This window comes from Chiloscyllium plagiosum, chromosome 5, assembly GCF_004010195.1.
Source record: "Chiloscyllium plagiosum isolate BGI_BamShark_2017 chromosome 5, ASM401019v2, whole genome shotgun sequence".
Taxonomy (NCBI): domain Eukaryota; kingdom Metazoa; phylum Chordata; class Chondrichthyes; order Orectolobiformes; family Hemiscylliidae; genus Chiloscyllium; species Chiloscyllium plagiosum.
The window spans coordinates 93,387,692-93,407,080 of NC_057714.1; the positions used below are offsets into that span (position 1 = coordinate 93,387,692).

Consider the following 19,389-nt stretch of genomic DNA (forward strand, 5'->3'; position numbering starts at 1 on the left):
ATGCGGATCGTTAGCTGTCTTTCTGTTTGTCCTATGTAGTGTTTTGTACAGTCCTTGCATGGGACTGTACAAAACGCTACATAGGACAAACAGGAAGACAGCTAACGATCCGCATCCATGAACGCCAACTAGTCACGAAACGACACGACCAACTTAGTAGTCACACACTCAGATGACAAGCAACATGAGTTTGACTGGGACAACACTACTATTATAGGACAAGCCAAACAGAGAACAGCCAGGGAATTCCTAGAGGCATGGCACTCATCCACAGATTCAATCAATAAGCACATCGACCTGGACCCAATATACCGACCACTGCAGCGGACAGCTGGAACTGACAACCGGAAGCGGCAGATTCAAACCACTATAAATGCCGGAGGAAAGATCACAGAAGCGCTTCACAGGAGGGTCCCAAGCACTGAGGATGTTACCTAGACAGGGGGAAAAACGTCTGCAACACAAATTCCCAGCTCGGCGAACAGAACCACAACAACGAGCACCCGAGCTACAAATCTTCTCCCAAACTTTGAACTGGAAATTCTGTGGAACAGTACAGTCCCAGACATCACTGTAATATAGTTTCTTTAGCTCATACTCAATAGTTATTCCTGGCATCAAGGTTTAATTGGAAGGACAGGGATTGTTGTTAAAGAGCTGCTTCACTTGAAACTTCCCCTCCTCATGCCATCAGAACTTGGAAGTACCTTACTGTTCCTTTGCTGGTGCTGAATTATAATACTGGCACATCTTATCTAACAGTTACCTGCACCAGATGGACTGCAGCCATTAAAAACAACAGCTCACTACCACCTTCTCAAGGGCAAATGCTTACCTATCCAGTGATGTCCACATCTCACGAAAGAATAAAACAAATACACAAAATTTCCCAAAAGTCAACTCATTGATAAGCCATATGCATAAACAATTTTTAAAGTAGATTGAAGTATAGTCACTGTTGCAATGCAGGTAAGTACAACAGGTAATCTGTGTTCGGCAAGGTCCCACTAAAAACAAGGACAAGTAAATTCATTTGGGATTGCTATCATTTCACTGCAGAATTGTCAGTTAGATGCATGCTTCTTCTGCATACCTGCTGAAAAAAATGGCAATGGAACAGGAACAGCTTTGTGGAATGTTCCATGTAATGAGAGGTTCCAATATTTCCAACTCCCAAAGACTGTAAAATGTCAAAAACGTCATGGACTATTCAATCCATTTAGTGAGATGATGGCTTATCTGATAATCCTCAACTCCACTTTCCTGACCTTTTCCTGATTCCCTTGCTGATTTAAACCCTGTCTGAGTCAACGTTGAAGATACTTAATGACTCAAGTCTACATTCCACGATTTTTACTCTGCGCTTCCTCTCCTGTTGGTACGCTTTATGTTGAACTTCCATTCTGCAGGCACTGGTTTCCCTCCAAATAGCCATTCTTCATGAGCAATCTGAAAAGCTAAATCACAGGAACCTCTTCAACAGTGTGACCATTATAAATTACATTGGCATGTGCTTTGGTTATATATTAGTGGCACCAGCTCTTGAGAAGTGTGTCTTCTCCTGCTGATGGCAATTCTCTTATCAATGTATCAGATTTTCTGTTCACTTTGGCCATCATAATGAGTTTCACTGTTACTTGCAATCATTCAAGTTTGACACTGAATTGCTGCCAATACTACAAAATCACGTTGGGGAGGGGGGGGGGGGGGTAGGGCAGTACAATGAAGAACAGTCCAAGAACCAAAGGCAACGTTTTGAAACAAGCAGCAAGAATTTGAAATACACAAATGACAGGATGACATTACAGATTCAATAATAGCCTTCAAAGAGAATTAGAAACATTCTTAAAAGAAAGAAAAAATTGCAGTGAAGGAAGGAAAATGTAGAGGGTGGGTTTGGAGTATTTGAATTTCTCTGGAAACAGCCTCAATTGGCCAAAAATGGCCTCATTCTGTCCTGTAATAGTCTATTGGAACATCCTGTCTAAAGCCAAGATAATAGCAGCTGTAACTGGGTGTCACCTGAATTGTTGGTGGATTGAATCCACACTTTTACTTTCAGATCCATAACTGAATAATAACCACTGATGGGGCATTTTATAGATTGGACTGGATTGTCATATTTCTTCTGTCATCAGTAAGTAATACAAGTCAAATCGATTCAGTTTTCTTGAAACTTTTATACAGATATATTTAACAGTTCAGTTTACAGTTAGAAGTTATAGGTATCTGCGTATGCATCACTGCTCGGGTCTGCTTCTGGTGGAGTGTACATGTGGGTCCATCCTTGCTCTTGGCTCATGAAAACAATGCAGCTCTCTGACCAATACAACAGAGTCCAATCAAGCTGCCAATTCCCTGTAGTGCCCTTACCACCATTGCATGGTGTGAGCTGGAGTCAACTGATCTTTTAACAATCTTATTGATACTTGACTACTGATTTAAATATGGCAGCAAGTTGCTGATCTTAGCAACCACATTCAAATTTGGGATAGGTGCAAGCACAGGGATAGGTGCATGTTGTTACACGCCCCGCCTTGCATGCCTCACCCATCCCATGGAAAATGCATCTGGCAGAGGTGGGGGCATGCAGAATTCAGCCAAAGTGGGATTAACTGATACTTGCGTCCCCTCACCCCACCAAACATGGCTCCTTTTTCTCAAATATGGGACACAGAATTAAATTGGTGAATCTATAAAAGGAAAAAAAAAGTGTGTTCATGGGATGTTTTTCACAACTCCAGAACTCTCGAAAGAGCTTTCTCACAGCAGCCAATTTTCACTCAGCAAAGTCCCATAAACAGCAATGTGGTAATATCCAGAGAGCCTAGAATACAGGAAAGAGAGATGGAGTGCTTGGTGATGAGGTGTGCAAAGATAACAATCTGTCCCTCAATGTTAGCAAAACTGAAGAGCTAGCCATTGACTTCAGGAAGAAAGGAGGAAGGCACGCTCATACTACATCAAACTGTTTAGACCGCCCACATTGATGTGACATTCAAGACTCAACAACATCTTTTCTTCTTCAGGAAGCTAAGGAAATTCAGCATGTCCATAAGGATCCTCACCAACTTTTCCAGTTACATCATAAAAAGCACTCTATTCAGATGGATCACGGCTTGGTACACCAACTGCTCTGCCCAGGACCGTAAAGAAACTATAGAAAGTTGTGAACACAGCCCAGACCATCACACAAGCCAACCTTCCATTAATTTACTCCATCTATACTTCTCATTGCTGCAGAAAGGCAAGCGACATCATCAAGGACCCCTCAAACCCCGGTTATAATCTCTTCAGTCAGGCAGAATTTACAATAGCTTAAACACACGTACCAACAGGTTGAAGAACAGCGTCTTCTCTGCTGTTATTAGGCTTCTGAATTGACCTCTAAAATTTCAAATCTAATGTTGACCTTGCTTTATGTGCACCTTCTTTGCAGCCGTAATTCTGTATTTCTTGTTCTGTTCTATCATCGTATGATCTTTGCATGTTATGATCTGCCTGTACTGCAAAATAGAACATTTCACTGTTTTTAGGTACATGTGACAATAGTAAATCAATTCAGAGTCTATCGAAGCAAGGCTGGTTAGGTGACAAATACTTGACATCAAGGAGAACAATCCTGCTCCTCTTTGCAACAATGCTGTAGAATCCGTTAGGTCCATCTATTAGGTAGATGGGGTCCTGCTGTGACATTTCATGTTAAAGATGGATTCAAAATAAGGAACTGATTAGTCCTGGAGTTCATGTGAAAATTGCCAGGCACAAATATTAGACAGGGCTGAAATATAGCTGCGTCACATGATTTCAATTTTTTTGGTATTTTATAGTTCAAAAGATTGCTGTCTACAAAACGTAGAGACCAAAACACGTCCAGATAAGGAGGAGGGCTGTGGAAGATGTATTTAACTTAGTGCAAAAAAATGTATCAGAAAATTAGAATCATACAGATGTTAAGAAATGCCGAATAAAGAAATATGACACCTATAATGAAAGCCAGTGTAAGAGATGATGGAAGAGAATGTATCATGAGAGGGAGAGAGAAGGCAAAAACATAATTGTATTCACTCTAGAATCATATCATTTCACAGACATGGTTAGGAATTGTTATGATACCTTGGGCAGTGAGCCAATTAATACATCGGATGATTGGAGCAGTCTCTTTGATTGGCTATTGGTGTGCAGTGCTCCGGAACAAAACATTGTTGATGTAAAATCAATAATGTATCAGCTGTTTTTTTGCTGGTCTTAGTCCTGCCTTGGAATTAGTTGATGATCATGTTCTGTACAATCATTTATAATTAACTTGGTGATGTCTATATAAATGGAGTTGTGTTTTTTATGGCTGAACCAAAACAAAGGCAGTTTTTTTTAAAACCCCACAATGAAAATCTATAATGACTTCATGTTATTGGTAATCTTGTAGCTGTGGCTGCACTTAACAGAATCTCTTCAAACTCAATTAAATGATTCCTCATGGTTCAAGCTTGATTGTACAATTAGATAGCAGTTCACTACTGGACTCATAATCTGGACAGCTAGAATAGTTCAGACAGTTGGCAAGATGAGTTCAAATCACACCATAACAATTAGGCAATTTAAATTTAAGCAAATAAATGAAACCTTTTTTTATTCATTTGTGAGACATGGATGTCTGTAGCTGGCCAGTATTTATTGCTGGTCCTAGTTGCCCTTGAGGACATGGTCGTGGTGTGCTGCCTCTTGAACCACTGCAGTCCATGTCCTGGAGGTTGACCCACAATGTCCTTTGGAAGAGAATTTCAGGATTTTGAACCAGCGATATATTTCCAAATGAGGATGGTGAGTGGCATAGAGTGAAGCTTGCAGGTGGTGGCATTCCCATGTATCTGATGTCCTTGATGGAAGTAGTTCTGAGTTTGGAAGGTGCTATCTAAGGATCTTCGATGAATTTCTGTGAAAAATCTTGTGATAGTACACACTGTTGCTAATGAACTTCACTGATGGTGGAGTGGATGTTTGTTAATGTGGTGCCAATTGAGCAGGCTGCTCTGTCCTGGAAAGTGTCAAGATTCTTGAGTGTTGTTGGATCGTACACATTGTTGGTAATGAGCATCAGTGATGGAGGGGTGGATGTTTGTGAATGTGGTGCCAATTGAGCAGGCTGCTTTGTCCTGGATGGTGTCAAGCTTCTTAAGTGTTGTTGGAGCTGCACTCATCCAGGCAAGTGGGGAGTATTCCATCACACTCCTGACTTAAACATTGTAGATTATGAACAGGCTTTGGAGAGTCAGGAGATGAGTTACTCGCTACAATATTCTGAGCCTCTAAACTGCATTGATAGCAATTATGTTTATGTGGCAAGTCCAGTTGCGTTTCTGGTGAATATCAACCCTCAGAATGCTGATAATGGGGGATCCAGTGATGGCAGCACCATTGACGATCAATGGGTGGTGGTTAGATTGTCTCTTAGAGTCATAGAGTCATCAAGATATAGAGCAGGAAAAACAGACCCTTCAGTCCAACTTGTCCATGCCGTGCAGATATCCCAACCCAATCCAGTCCCATTTGAGAGCACCTGGCCCAGATCCCTCTAAATCCTTCTTATTCATATACCCATCCAAATGCCTTTTAAATGTCGCAATTGTACTAGCCTCTACCACATCCTCTGGCAGCTCATTCTATACATGTACCACCCTCTGCTTGAAAAAGTTGCCCCTTAGGTTTCTTTTATATCTTTTCCCTCTCACCCTAAACCTATGCCCTCTAGTTCTGGACTTTCCCCACCCCAGGGAAAATACATTGCCTATTTACCCTATCCATGCCCCTCATAATTTTGTAAACCTCTAAGGTCACCCCTCAGCCTCCGACGCTCCAGGGAAAACAGCCCCAGCCTATTCAGCCTCTCACGATAGCGCAAATCCTCCAACCCTGGCAACATCCTTGTACATCTTTTCTGAACCCTTTCAAGTTCACAACATCCTTCTGATAGGAAGGAGACCAGAATTATATGCAATATTCCAACAGTGGCCTAACCAATGTCCTGTACAGCTGCAACATGACCTCCCAACACCTTTACTCAAAGCTCTGACCAATAAAGGAAAGCATATGAAAGACCTTCTTCATTATCCTATTGACCTACAACTCTACTTTGAAAGAGCTATGAACCTGCACTCCAAGGTCTCTTTGTTCACCAACATTCCCTAGGACCTTACCATTAAGTGTATAAGTCCTGCTCTGATTTGCTTTACCAAAATGCAGCACTTCGCATTTATTGAAATTAAACTCCATCTGTCACTCCTCAGCGCATTGGCCCATCTGATCAAGATCCCATTGTAATCTGAGGTAACCTTTTTCGCTGTCCAATATACTTCCAATTTTGGAGTCATCTGCAAACGTGTTAGCTACACCTCCTATGTTCTTCTCCAAATCATTTAAATAAATAACGAAAACTAGTGGACCCAGCACCGATCATTGTAGCACACCACTGGTCACAGGCGTCTAGTCTGAAAAACAACCCTCTACCACCACCATCTATCTTCTACCTTCGGGCCAGTTCTGCATCCAAATTATTAGTTCTCCATGCATTTCATGAGATCTAACCTTGCTAACTAGTCTCCCATGAGGAACCTTGTCGAATGCCTTACTGAAGTCTAGAAAGATTCTGGATTAGTGGTGCTGAAAGAGCACAGCAGTTCAGGCAGCATCTAAGGAGCAGTAAAATCTACGTTTCGGGCAAAAGTCCTTCATCAGGGAAAACCTGATGAAGGGCTTTTGCCTGAAACATCGATTTTACTGGTCCTTGGGTGCTGCCTGAACGGCTGTGCCCTTCCAGCACCACTAATCCAGAATCTGGTTTCCAGCATCTGCAATCATTGTTTTTACCTGAAGTCTAGAAAGATCACATCCCTCATTAATCCTCTTTGTTAGTTTTTCAAAAAACTCAATCAAGTTTATAAGACATTATTTCCCAAGCACAAAGACATTTTGACTATCCCTAATCAGTTCTTGCCTTTTCAAATATAAATCCTGTTCAACACTTGCCCACCACTGATGTCAGGCTCACCGGGGTATAGTTTCCTAGCTTGTCCTTACAACCTTTATTAAATCATGGGACCACGTTAGCCAACCTCCAGTCTTCTGGCACCTCAACTATGACTATCAATGATACAAATATCTCAGCAAGGGGCCCAGCAATCACTTCCCGAGAGTCCCACAGCGTTCTCGGGTAAATCTGATCAGGTCCTGAGGATTTATCCACCTTCATGCATTTCAAGACATCCAGCACTTTATCCTCTGTAATGTGGGCATTTTTCAAGATGTCACTATCGATTTCCCTATATTCTATATCTTCCAAGACCTTCTCCACAGTGAACACTGATGCAAAATAATCGTTTAGTATCTCCCCCATCTCCTGCAGCTCCACACAAAGGCTGCTTTGCTGATCTTTGAGGGGCCCTATTCTCTCCCTAGTTGCCCTTTTGTTCTGAATGTATTTGCAAAACTCCTGTGGATTCTCCCTTACTCTATTTGCCCTCCTGATTTCCCTCTTAAGTATACTCCTACTGTCTTTATACTCTTCTAAGGATTCACTTGCTCTATCCAGTCTATACCTGACATATGCTTTCTTCTTTTTCTTAACCAAACCTCCAATTTCTCCGGTCATCCAGCCTTTCCTTCACCCTGACCGGAAAATACTTTCTCTGGACTCTCGTTATCTCATTTCTAAAGGCTTCCCATTTTCCAGCATCCCTTTACCTGCAAACATCTGCCCCCAATCAGCTTTTGAAAGTTCTTGCCTCATACCATCAGAATTAGCTTTCCTGTAATTTATAATTTCAACTGTTCAGTCTGATCTATCCTTTTCCATCACTATTTTAAAACTAATAGAATTATGGTCACTGGCCCCAAAGTGCTCACCCACTGACACCTCAGTCACCTTCCTTGCCTTATTTCCCAAGAGTAGGTCAAGTTTTGCACTTTCTCTAGTAGGTACATCACATATTGATTCAGAAATGTTTCTTGTATATATTAAACAAATTCCTCTCCATCTAAACCCTTAACACTATGGCAGTCCCAGTCTATGTTTGGCCAGTTAAAATCCCTTACCATAACCACCCTATTATTCTTACAGATAACTGAGATCTCCTGACAAATTTGTTTCTCAATTTCCCACCTATCAATAAGTTGATAATCTCTTTCTTATTTCTCAGTTGAACTTAAATAACTTCCCGAGATGTATTTCTGGGAATATGCTCTCTCAGTGCAGCTGTGATGCTATCCCTTATCCAAAATGCCACCGCCCCCTCCTCTCTTGCCTCCCTTCCTATCCTTCCTATAGCATTTGTATCCTGGAACATTAAGCTCTCAGTCCTGCCCATCCCTGAGCCATGTTTCAGAAATTGCTATGATATCCCAGTCCCATGTTGCTAACCATGCCCTGAGTTCATCTGCCTTCCCTGTTAGGCCTCTTGCATTGAAATAAGGCAGTTTAATTTATCAGTCCTACCTTGTTCTCTGCTTTGTCCCTGCCTGCCCTGACTGTTTGACTCACTTCTTTTCTCAACTGTACCAGTCTCAGATTGATCTCTTTCCTCAGTATCTCCTTGGGTCCCACCCCCCTCTCCTTACTAGTTTAAATCCTCCTGAGCAGATCTAGCAAATCTTTCTGCCAGTATATTAGCTCCCTTCCAATTCAAGTGCAATCCAACTTTCTCGTACAGGTCACTTGTACCCCAGAAGAGATTCCCATGATCCAAAAATATGAATCCATCTCCCATATGTCAGCTCCTCAGCCACACATTCATCTGCTCTATCCTCGTATTCCTGCTCTCACTCACTCATAGCACAGGGAGTAATCCAGATAGTGCTCCCCTTGAGGACCTTCTTTATAAATGCATGCCTAACTTTCTATATTCTCCCTTCAGAATCTCATCCTTATCCCTTCCTATGTCGTTGGTTCCAATGTGTATAATGACCTCCTGCTGGCCCCTCTCCTGTTTTAAAATTTAACCAAGCGACAGATCCCAATAGAAACATATAATCAAGAAAGAATCCACTCTACTCACTATTGTAAATTTACAGTAAGGCTATACTTAAAACGATTAAGATAACAGGCTCCTCCAAGATCAGTTGTGAATTTCGCTGTTCATTAAGTTTTCTTAGACACACTCCGATGTCCAGCAATACATCACTTCAAACACCAAAGGCAGTAACTGAGCAGATTCACTGCTGTGCCAGTTAGCAGTGTGGGTTTCTTTCTTTCTCTCCCTTACAGACCATGTGCTTGCTGCCTTTCTCCCTTTTTCTCCATCTCTCATTGGAGGTTGTCATTGTCTGGCATTTGTGTGGGACATATGTTAATTGCCAGAGTACATTTTGTACCCTTGCCATCATTAGATGAGGATGGCAGATTTTCTTCCCTGATAGACATTAGTGAGCAGATGGGTTTGTTTGACGGTCAACAATATGTTCATTCCTGCCTCATTTGGCCTTTTGCCCGAAATGTCGATTTTCCTGCTCCTCGGATGCTGCCTGGCCTGCTGTGCATTTCCAGCACCACTCTAATCTAGACTCTAATCTCCAGCATCTGCAGTACCCACCTCTGCCAACAATGTGGTCATTGTTATCAGCAGATTCTTAATTCCAGATTTTAAAAATTGATTTCAAATTCCACCAGCTGCCATGGTGGGATTAGTAATCTGTGCCCAAGAACATTAATTGTAGAACCCATATATAGTGGAAGCAGGCCATTTAGCCCATCAAGCCCACACTCATCCTCTAAACAGCATCCCATCTACAGCCACTCCCCTACCCTATCCCTATAACCCTGCATTTTCCCATGGCTAATCCATCTGGCCTGCATATCCCTGGATTGTATGGGCAACTTAACCTGCACATCTTTGGACTGTGGGAAGAAACTGGAGCACCCGGAGGAAACCCGTGCAGGCATGGGGAGAACATGCAAACACCACACGGACAGTCGCCTGAGGATGGAATTGAGTCCAGGTTCCTGGCACTGTGAACCACCGTGCCACCCCAACTAGCCTTATTCAACCATTGCTCCACAATACTGCAGACTTGTTTAGCTCTGTGCCTGCCTCTGATAAAAACAAATTAACCCTCTCTTCCCCAGCCTTGAAACAAGTGCCACAGTGCAGGACCATGAACAGCTTTGACACCAAGAGAGATATTACAGATGAACCAAGCTCGCACCTTCAGTGACAGGCACAGGGCCTATGACCTACCAGATTAGAAAAGAGCACCCAAGTGTGGCACAGATACTGGTTGCACAGTGTTGGCACAGCCTTGATAACTGAAATCATATACTGTTCAAGCAGTACATAACATCATCGAAGGTGCAGGAGAATCTGATAGCTGGAAGGCCTGCATACCTTCATCCTCAGGAAGAAACTATGACAACATAAACACTGATGACTAAGACTAATGATTGAGACATGGGAGGCGGTGGCCTGGTGGCATTATTGCTGGGCTGCTAATCCAGACACCCAGGTAACATTCTGGGGATCCGCGCTCAAATTCCATTGTGGCAGATGGTGGAATTTGAATTCAAAAAATATCTCGAACTAAGAATCTAATGTTTACTATGAATCCATTACCAATGGTTGGAAAACCCATCTGGTTCACTCATGTCCTTTAGGGAAGGAAATCTGCCAACCTTCTCTGGTCTAGCCTACATGCGATTCCAGACACACAGCAATGTGGTTGATTCTCACCTGCCCTCTGGGCAATTAGGGATGGGCAATAAATGCTGGCCTAGCCAGCAAGGCCCTTGTACCATGAACGAATAAAAGAAAAAAAGGCCAAAGGCTTTCATTCTGGTGGTTTGCCAAGCATCATCTCTCCACTGCCTCGAAAAGAAGTTTGCACCTGTTCAATGAGATTGGTGGAATGACCCCACAGGTATTCCTTGTTCTCCACAGACATTTTGGGTGGTTGGAATGGTCAGTGGTGAAAAATGGCTTTAATAATTTATAGTCCACAGAAATAAATACTAGGGGTAGTGGGGAGGTGGGGTGATGTGAAGCAAAGGGTAAACTATAATTAGGACCAAATACTGATCATGTGCAAATGAAGTTTGGCCACAGAGTCATCAAATCAATGGGACTAGAACTTGATTTGTTAAGCTCCACGTAAGATGTTCTGTCATACCGTTCTCTACATATAATTATGTTCAATACAGCCTGTTGTTGTTTCCTGATATGAGCATAAATCTCAATTTACTACAGTGCTGACTTGATTTTTTTTTCATTTTTGTAAAATTAATTAAGGGATCAATGCTAACCAAGACAAATCCTGCTATTCGTGGAAGCTTGCTGTGCACATTTTCTGCATCACAATAGCAACCATACTTCTAAAATTGGTGGTATCAAACATTGGAATGTCCTAATTCTAGAAAAGTGAGATTTAAATGCAAGTTTTCTTTTTAATACCTATCCACTTTAAACCTCAGCTTTGATTGCTCTTTAAATAAATTCTGATAGCCCTAAATCCGAATGTTATCAGTTGATAGTACAGAAACTGATGATAAATGTGCAGTATAACTCAAATAAAAACCAAATGTGCCAGAATATTGAATCGATTTGACAACATCTGTGGAGAGAGCAGAGAGGAGCACAAAGAAGAGGAGTCAGAATTAATTCAATACATTGATCCTATCTCTCTCATTGCAGATATTTCTGGACTTGTTGAGTATTTCCAGCACTTCCAGTTTTTATTTCAGATTTGCAGCATCAGCCATATTTTAGTTTTCCTACACCATGACTTATTTCTTCATCAGACTCTGGAGGATTCTAGTACAAGCTTCCCATGAAGTTTTTACAGTTCTTGTGGTAAACACTCTGCAGAGTATAATACTGGCATCAAGTGGGATTTGCAAGAGACTGCGTGGACTTTTTATAAATGTATCTAGAACTTTCTTTAAAGTGCTAAATGTATAGATGCTCCCACCTGCGCCCTCAGAAATATCCAAGAGAAGAGAAAATCCATAGGGCTCTGACTCAGATCTGGTTGTCCCAATTATAACTTAGTGATATAAACAAGATCCTGGTATCTATTCTAGGTACTTTAACTACTGTTTTGCGGTTCAATCTCTTCTGATTTCTTGTGTATTAATTGCACTTGTTTTACCTTCAAGAAGTTCAGCTGATGTGGACTAATTATGTAAGCTACTCAGCAATAACCAGAAAGACGTTTGTAGCCCGTACATTCTTGTACATCCAAAAGAATAAGGCAATAATGCAACAGTATCGTCTATAAGTATATGCATAAAGCAAAAGGGACAGACAATTGAACGAAAGGAAATAAAACTTCAAGCATGTACAAACTCATTCAAATTGCTGCTAGCAAAAATATTAATTATACTGGCTATATGCATCAACTGATTAGTAATTGTTACAAATAATCATTCACTGAGTGTTTGAACTCGTAACTAATGTGTGCCTGCTCCAGGTTATTTAGATCCTTAAGGGAATTGAGCAAGTTCCAACTCAAATTGAAATGGGGATTGCCAAATAAACAGGAACATCTTTCTGTGCATGTTAAGACCTGGAACAATAAGAAATTAAAAGTCAATAAAATTAATCAAAAAAGCCTTGTGTAACAATTATGTTCAAGATGTTTATAGGGTTAGACCCAGTTTGTGATTCCCCTCCAGCCTATGCACATGAGACAGCAGGAACCTTTCTTCCTATGTTGGCTATCTCAGCAGGACTAGGTAAGGCATACAAGCACAGACTGATCAGTGCCATAGTGATCTTATTGCATTCCATTCCTTTCAGAGTTTTATATAAGTGACAATAAGTAGTGAAAAATCTTCAATTTTGTTCCATTAAAAGTCCTCTGCCAATAAAGGAGATAGGTATAAAATGTTCCATTAACTGCCAACATATAAAATTCTCTGTGGTGAGCAGAGTCTAATCCCGTAGGGCACCAAAGCTCTTTAAGCTTTAAATCTAAATGTAACAGATCAATAAACATCAGATGTTTGATTTAAATATCCGCACTGGGACAATGGCATACCATTTGCACCTTTGACTCCTTCTGTTCAAGTACCATTTCAAGTTCCAAGCTTTGTTTCCTTTGGTTTAACAGTCTGTCCCCTTTATAGAGTTTAGTATAAATGTTTAATGTTGTGCATTATCCTGATACATCGCTGTGATCTAGCTGAAGGATTTCTGTTACACTCACCGAGTCTGTCTAAAAAGGCTAAAACAGGTCAGCTGTGAAAAAGCAGATTTTGAGTCCTCCGAGTACTTTAGAATAAAAACGGAAAATACTGTGGATGCTGTAAATCAGAAACAAAAACAGAAGCGGCTGCAAAAGCTCTGAGGAAGGGTCACCTCTGATCTCTCTTCTCAGATGCTGCCAGACCTGCTGAGCTTTTCCAGCAACTTCTATTTTTGTTTCTCAAGTACTTTTGAATGTTCGACTGTATAAGAAATCTCCTCCAGAGAGCATCGGATTAGTTGCTTCATTTTATTAATTAGTTATCAGTACAAATTATGTAATCCATATGATTTACCGTGATTAATGTATGTGGCATGGCTTTTAAACTCCATCTGAAGTTCATTTTCCTTCCTGGACCTCATGAAACTGTGGTCCTGTTCTGGTGCAGTCTCCTTTTCCTCTGACAATGTACAATCTTTCTGGATCTTATGCATAGTACCAGGAAATACAGCCAGTCTAGGTTATCTCACCTTTACGTCCTGTGTTACGGACCTTTGACTTCCACGTTCCAAACCCGTGACCTCTCCCATTGTAAAGACTTAGGCTGCAGAGTCATTGGACCACCAGCCACTTGCAAGTTCCTCTCTCAGTGATACACCATTCCAACTTAAAACTGCAGCACAATTCCTTCACTGTTGATGGCTCAGAATCCTGAAACTCCATCCCTAACAGCACTGTGGGAGTTTTTATACAACTTAACTGGAACAGCTCTAGAAAGTGACTCACTACCACCTTGACACCTTGCATAAAAGTTAAAAGTATGTTTTTTAATATACCTATTATTATAGAGAACTATTTATTCAATGTCACTTGACTGGAGTATGCAATTGTCTAATTAAGTTTCCTCCATGTGTTCTAAATCAGTCTTTTTTAGTCCACTAACTTCCTGGAGAAAGGTAGTTCCCTGGATGGCAGGATAGAGATCACATAGGGGCAGTCACTGGGACAATGGCATACCATTTACTCCTTTGACTCCTTCTGTGCAAGTATCATTTAACTTTCCAATTTTTGTGTCCTGTGGTCCCAGTCAGGGGTCATCACGATCAGAGGTGCAGCTCAAAGTATCTTCCAAATGCAGAGTCCCTTACTTTGGAACGAATTGCCAGTGAGCACCTCCTTACCACCCTTCCCAGGTGGCTACAAGAAAACTAGACAGGGTTTTTGCTTGTCGATCTACCAAAATGACAATTCCCACACCTGCTGCTGGTTGAAACTCAGCAGTGTCAGAAAGAGGCATTTAAGTGGGTGTTAATTGCCTCCTTGGGACAGCATGATTAGCACAGTGGTTAGCACTGCTGCCTCACAGCTCCAGGGACATCGGTTTGATTCTACCCTCAGACGACTGCCTGTCGGAAGTTTGCACATTCTCCCTGTGTCTGCATAGGTTTTCTCTGGCTGCTCCAGTTTCCTCCTACAGTCAAAAGATATGAGGCTAGGTGGGCTAGCCATGGGAAATGCAGTGTTACAGGGATAGGGCAGGGAATGGGTATGGGTAGGAAGCTCTTTGGAGGGTTGATGTGGGCTCTTTGGGCTGAATGGCATGATTCAACACTGTGGGGAATTCCATGATTCTTCTATGATTCTTAAGGAACTTAATTAGTGGACAGTTGCCTACTTGCCTTCACATCCCATACCCAGCCGTGAGAATTTGGCTATCTGCTCACTCCCTCCGCAATAGTTCCACTTCCCACATTTGAAGGGAAGGATATTAGGTTCTACCCAATAGCTCAGGACAAAATTAACAGTCATTTGAGCAAATGTGGATTGATCAAGGGAAACTAGCTTGGATTATTTGAATCCAAATTGTCCTTAACCAACTTGTTTGGGTAACTCTGAGGTGGGAGGAGTACACTGTTTTTTTTAATCTCACTACCTTGTGGGTCACAACTTAAAATAAAATAACAGCCCATTCCCAGTATCAGAACCTGTTCTCCTGAAAGGTCACTGGACCCTTCTGTTTTCTCTCTACAGATGCTACCAAACCTGCTGAGTTTCACCAGCAATTTCTGTGTAATTAATTTCCCTGAAGTGAGTTAAACAACCAAGATCAACAATTGTCTAGAACTACGTGATTTCCAAGAAATGCTTTGTTTAAAATCCATGCAGGCATATAGGTTGATGGGTTTCCTTCTGCGCTGTAATAACTCTATGGTTCCGAAAAACCTATATAAAACACTGGTTCTGTCTAAATTGCAGAATTATTCCAGTTCTGGGAACCACATTTTAAGAAAGATGTGGGGGCATTAGACAAATTGCAAAACAGGTCCATGAGAATGGTTCCAAGAAAATTTAGTCACCTGCACAGATAGGAGAAGTTGAAAGGATTCAGAAAAGATTTCCAAGGATGTTGCCAGGATTGGAGGATTTGATCTATAGGAGAGTTTGAATAGTCTGGGGCTGTTTTCCCCACAGCACCAGAGACTGAGGGGTGACCAAATAGAGGTTTATAAAATCATGAAGGGCATGGATAGGGTAAATAGACAAAGTCTTTTCCCTGGGGTTGGGGAGTCCAGAGCTAGAGGGCATAGGTTTAGGGTGAGGGGGGAAAGATATAAAAGACACCTAAGGGGCAACGTTTTCACACAGAGTGTGGTATGTGTGTGGAATGACCTGCCAGTGGAAGTGGTGGAGACTGGTACAGTTATGACATTTAAAATGCATGTGGATAGATATATGATTAGGAAGGATTTAGAGGATATGGGCCAAATGCTGGAAAATGGAACGAGATCAATTTAGAATATTTGGTCGGCATGGACAAGTTGGACTGAAGGGCCTATTTCCGTGCTGTATATCTCCATGGCTCTATGACTAAGTTGCTCCTACTCTCCTCGGACAAGAAAAGATTAAGATAAGCTAGCATTGTTCCTGCAGTCAGAAGGATCAGGGATCAAAGGGTGGTGGAAGCAAAAACAACATGAGGAAAAGCTTTCCTCTGCAGCAAATGGTTAGGACCATGTTGTACTGCTTCAGAGTCTGGTGGCAGCAGCTTCAAACAAGGCCTACAAAAGTGAATTGGATAATTACTGACAGAGAATAAAAAAGATGCACGGCTCTGGAGAAATGACAGGAGACTGGAACCAACAGAGTTCAAACAGCTAGCGCGAACACATTGAGATGAATGGCCTCTTTCTGTGCTGTAACTATTCTATGATTAGTCGATTCAACAGATGAACCTATTGATATTTCTATCCTCATCCTCAAGCAGCAGACTACCAGCTGAGACTGCTACACAGCAGGCAGAAGGAGAAGCCTGACTGATTTTTCCTTTACTAACTCCAAATGGAGGTCAATTTCAGCTCCAACAATGCTGCTTGGATGAGATTAATTAACTTTGTGCAGATCATGACTTACCTCAGTCTTATCTAATTTACTCTGTGTCCATCCCAGAAAATGCCAGCTTTATTAGTTCTTTAATAAGGCCAGATGCATTATATCCAACATTTAACTGAGCCTCTTACAGCACATGTAGTCAATTCAGAATTATATGGTGCATTCATTGTTAATTAATATAATAAGTGTTTAACTGTCTCATGTATTAAACACTACATCAAAGGGACTGGCTCATGGACTAGCATAAGATCTAAAAAACAATTTATCCAACTTCAACACGCATTAGTCCAGCCAAGCAGACCCGATTAGCTGAATGGTTTGGTATAATGACCATGTGGAGACATTACTGGCATTGCTACCCTCTAATGTTATTGAAATAATGCATTCAAGAAAGCTTAGATTATTCATTGGTATCATTGCATGAACTTTGATCAAATTGTTCACTTAAAAAATGATTTTACCGAAGGTCAGAGTTGAACTCATTATATTACATTATATTAGCTTCTCTAATTGAAAATTGGGCTTCCAGCTATTTAGTTTTCTTGTGTCAGCTGAGATTCAGCCTCTGAGGCAAGACTGTCAGCTCAAGTCTCACTCCAGAGACTCATGATTTGGAGGTGCCGGTGTTGGACTGGGGTGTACAAAGTTAAAAATCACACAACACCAGGTTATCAGATCCACGACCACCTGATGAAGGAGCAGCGCTCCAAAAGCTAGTGCTTCCAAATAAATCCATTGGACTGTAACCTAGTATGAGAATCCAGGCTTCACTGTCAGAGGTGCCATCTCTCAGAAGAGATATTAAACTGAGCCCACATCTGGCCTTACTGGGTGTGCATAAAAGATGTTGTGGCTCTATTGAAAGAAGAACAATGTGATCTGGTTTATACTCATTGCTTAATCATTTCATTAAAGGGCAGTGTATCTGATCATTATCACATTGTTGTGTGTAGGATCTTGCTGCACACAGATTGAGATGTGCTGATGTTATGAAAGCGACCATGAAATTATTAATGGTCAGGAGAATAGAAAAGTAGTTTATTATCTGAATGGAGAGAAATTTCAGAGTGTTTCGGGGTGCTTAGGGATCTCAGTGTCCTCGTACATAAATCAAAGAAAATTATAAATGCAAGACTTCCTGCTTCCTTTTTGTTTCTTTGTCCAGTGCCTAATGAAAGGTGTAATGTAAAAGTGCACTGTTACTTTAATTGTTTTGGCCTTCTATTGGTAATGACTGATGTTTCATATTGTGTGTTTTAATGGTTATGCATTCAAAAGTGAAAACAGCTTACAGCATATGTCACCTGACTGTAACAAGTCACAGTTGTACAATAAACAAATACATTACTCTAAACAACTGACAGGAATTTGCACAGCAATTATCTGCCACTTTGCTGGGAAATCAGAAGAAATCTTGTATCAATGTGAATCATCATTTATGCTACTTGTCTCGAATTTGTGCCAAGGTCCTGCTAAAGTTACAACAGAAGATCGGGAAACCTCACCCCATCATCACCACAAAGCCGGTCTCCTCACTTTCACAATCTGGAATGCTAAATGCTATTTTATCAACGTTACAATACTTAGGGGGAGATTTTGGGGCAGTGATAATGTCAATCAACTAGGAATCCAAAGCGGTTCAAGTGGCAGCTTGTGAAATTTAAATTCAGTTATTGAAATCTGTTTTCAAAAGCTAGCCCAATAGGAAGGGTTTCGAGGGATATGGGCCAAGTGCTGGCAAATGGGACTAGATTAGGTTAGGATATCTGGTTGGCACGGATGAGTTGGACCAAAGGGTCTGTTTCCATGCTGTACATTGCTATGACTCTATGATTCTATAACAGCAACCATGAAATTACCAATGGTCAAAAGAATAGAAAGGTAGCTTATTATCTGAATGGAGAGAAATTTCAGAGTGTTTCAGTGCATAAGGATCTCAGTGTCCTCATGCATAAATCAAAGAAAATTAGTTTGCAGGTGCAATAGGTGGTCGGGAAGTCATATGAAATTTTGGAAAACAGAAGCAAGTACTGTGGAAACAATAACAGAAATGGCTGAAAAAAACTGAGCAGGTCTGGCAGCATGTGTGGAGAGAAAACAGAGTTAACTTTTCGGGTTCAGTTTCAGAACAAAATGGAATTTTGGCATTTATTGCTAAAGCAATAGAGTATAAAAGTAGGGAAATATTGTTGCAATTGTACAAGGGATTGGCAAGACTGCACCTGAAGTATTGCATGCATTTTGCACCAGTTACATGAGGAGAGATGGAGTTGCATTGGAGGCAGTTCAAAAGAGATTCACTAGATTAATTTCAGAAATAGAGCTCGTCTTTTGAAGAGGTTGAGCAGCTTAGGTCCATACTCTTCAGAGTTTTAAAGAATTAGGGGAAATATAAGATGTTCAAGGGGATGGACTAAGTAGATGTAGAGTCGATGTTTCCCTTGTAGGATAATCTAGAATGAAAGTCATAGTTGAGGATACAGAGTAGCAGATTAAGGACAGAGATGAGGAAGAGAATCATGCATCTGTGAAATGTGGTGGATGCCAGGATACTGAATAAATTTAAGAAGGAGATAGACATAATCTTCATTAGGAATGGGTTGAAGAGTTATGCAGAGTGATCAGGAAAGTAAAGTTGAGGCCAAGATGAGATCAGCCCTGGCTGTATCAAATGGCTGAGCAGGACTAAGGGGCTGAATTATTCCTGCTCCTGCTCCTTCTATTCTTAGCAATTGTTGAAAAACAAAACTAGTTCACAAATGTCCAGCAGAGAAAGGAATCTGAAATCTATTACCTCATCTGGCCTACACATGACTCCGGGCTGACATCAAT

The 19,389-nt window shown here is 41.2% G+C and overlaps 1 long non-coding RNA gene across 2 annotated transcripts in view; it reads left to right on the forward strand.

Annotated features, from left to right (window-relative positions):
- Nucleotides 1-19,389, forward strand: part of LOC122550314 — a 45,518-nt gene that overhangs the window by 17,730 nt on the left and 8,399 nt on the right. The window contains exon 1 of one of the 2 annotated variants that reach the window (XR_006311818.1): nucleotides 12,663-12,715. The exons of the other annotated variant lie outside the window; for it this stretch is intronic. This is a non-coding gene — a long non-coding RNA (uncharacterized LOC122550314). Of the gene's footprint in view, nucleotides 1-12,662; nucleotides 12,716-19,389 lie in introns of those variants that run through there. 2 annotated transcript variants of the gene reach the window in all.